The sequence below is a fragment of the Babylonia areolata genome, chromosome 4 (genome assembly GCF_041734735.1).
Source record: "Babylonia areolata isolate BAREFJ2019XMU chromosome 4, ASM4173473v1, whole genome shotgun sequence".
Lineage (NCBI taxonomy): Eukaryota > Metazoa > Mollusca > Gastropoda > Neogastropoda > Buccinidae > Babylonia > Babylonia areolata.
This window is the reverse complement of record NC_134879.1, coordinates 48596032-48598531: the sequence shown is the minus strand read 5'-3', so window position 1 is coordinate 48598531 and position 2500 is coordinate 48596032. Positions and strand designations below refer to the sequence as shown.

Here is a 2500-nt window from a genome sequence, read left to right as displayed (position 1 = left end):
TTTGAAGAAGGAAAAGAAAAAAACACAAACAAAAAACTGTCCACGCGGATTATTCTGAAGTCACAAGACACTCACAACAAACAAACAAACAAACTGCAGACAAAATGCCGCGAAAATCTTCAATGTCTTCAATCACCGATATGTGTGACGGGACATTAACTCACTCAGTACGGCCAGTCCTCTCTTCTCCTCTACACAGACCCCTCGGATGTCCAGTGGGTGTCTGAATGACCCAACCTTTAGCTTCCGTCGTCAGAATTGTAGTATTCTTTGTCAACATTCACGTCTTCAGTATAAGAGCCTTCCGCTTGCAATATTGTGATGATGGTAATTGGGGTGAAACGCTGCTAACATCGTCTCTTTCGCCGTTCGTATGGAAAGAGTCAAACAAAATTCCTCCTCCGCGAAAATCTCTAGGCCTTCATGTATACACGGCTGGTGGAGAAGAATTGAACAGTGCATACAATACACTGATCATGTTACCACTAGGAAAGAAATTCGATCTTCCAGAAGGCTTATAAAAACATCACCACGGTTATAATCATCTACACCTACCTTGGAAGGAAAGAAAATCACACTCAAAAAGAAGACGACACATGAAGACACATTTGGAGTTCAATGTAATCTGCTCAGGTATCAGAGGATTTAGGTTGCGGCCTGGAGGAGGGGGGGGGTGTGGAGGGGAGGGGGGCAAGGGGGTGGGGGTGGGGGTGGGGACAAAAACACAGCAGACACACACACACACCTGACTGAATCTTAAAGAATGGGGGTACTGTGCGGGTAGATCATACATATTTACTAGGGTGTGAAGTGTTGTATGTGTGTGTGTGTGTGTGTGTTGGTGGGTGGGTGGGAGGGGGTTGGAGTGGTCTTGTGTGTGTGTGTGTGTCGGGGGTGGGGTGGGTGAATTAAAGTGTGTGTGTTGTGTGTGTTTGTAAGTGTGTTTGTGGGGGGGGGGGGGGGGAGGAATGGGGGGTGAGTTGAAGTGTGTGTGTGTTGTGTGTGTGTGTGTGTGTGTGTGTGTGTGTGTGTGTGTGTTTGTTTGTTTGTTTGTTTGTGAGTGTGTGTGTGTGTTTGTTTGTGAGTGTGTGTGTGTGTGTGTGTGTGTGTGTGTGTGTGTGTGTGTTTGTTTGTTTGTTTGTGAGTGTGTGTGTGTGTGTTTGTTTGTGAGTGTGTGTGTGTGTGTGTGCGCGTGTGTGTGTGTGTGTGTGTGTGTGTGTGTGTGTGTTTGTGAGTGTGTGTGTGTGTGCGTGTGTTTGTGAGTGTGTGTGTGTGTGTGTGTGTGTGTGTGTGTGTGTGTGTGTGAGGTTGAGTTGAAGTGTGGGTGGTAAGTGTGTGTGTGTGTGTGTGTGTGTGTGTGTGTGTGTGTGTGTGTGTGTGTGTGTGTGTGTGTGTGTGTGTGTGTGTGTGTGTGTGTGTGTGTGTGTGTGTGTGTGTGTGTGTGTGTGTGTGTGTGTTTCTGCGTCTGTGTGTGAGAGGAGGTATGTGTTTAACGTTATCTTATCACAAGGTCCAGCAGGTTAATCAGGGTCAGGCAAGCCATGGGCGTGGTCAGTGCTGAGGTCTGGTCCCGTCGTGTTAAAAAATGAGAGAAAGATGGTTCAGTGATGAAAGAGAGAGAGAGAGAGGAGGTGGAGGGGGGAAGAGAGAGAGCGGGGGAGAGAGAGAGGGGGAGGGGAGAGAGGGGGGCGGGGAGAGGGAGAGAGAGAGGGTGGGAGGGAGAGAGAGGGGGAGGGAGAGAGATATATACATTACACACAAGAAGAAGAAGAAAACAACAACATATTTTCCTTCACTACACAATGACATTGTATAAGTCAACAAATAATCAAACGGAAAAGCTCATTCTCTTTCCGATGAGATGATATTCCTTTCTCTCTTTCTTCCTTCGATCGAAGGTCTTCTGGAGCAATTAACCAATGGTAGCAGCACGACACGACATGTTCTCACTTTCGCTTTCTCGCTCACTGGAGTGGGGCTATTAATGGCTGTCATGCGCCAGGGAGGGTCGCTTCAAGCAGTCACACGGTGAGCCTCAGGATGGCTCAGCCCACTCTATATAGGTATGATGGAGTCTCCCGTCGGACCGTCGGATGAGCAGGCAGGCAGGCTTATCTGTCGGTGTGTGTCCTCATATGGGAGAAGAGGCCAGATTCTGGATGCGCAGCACTTCCCACAGGTGTTGCAAGGGAAAACGTCTCCAGAAATTGAGCCCTGCTTCCTTCGCTCACGCTTCTACTTAATGGCCAGCGTTCTCTTGTTTTCAATTATGCCACTAGAGCACAGCATCCCCGACATTAGCCTGGTTGCTAGAGTGAAGAGGAGTTGTGCAGTCCCTTCCCCACTCTCTCGCCTACCGACGCTCAGAGTCCGACAGGTGCAGATACCGCCACGTGTAAGACGGCCTCGGCAAGTGCAGGTTTTTTCTTCGGAGCTCCGTCTCCTAGGAGGACTTCCAGCCAAGGATAAGAGCTCCCCCCTGCCCTTTGGTCATCCTCTT

The 2500-nt window shown here is 49.0% G+C and overlaps 1 protein-coding gene across 1 annotated transcript in view; it reads left to right on the top strand.

Moving 5' to 3' along the window:
• Positions 1–2500, top strand: part of LOC143281259 (uncharacterized) — a 53427-nt gene that overhangs the window by 6675 nt on the left and 44252 nt on the right. The window lies entirely within an intron of this gene.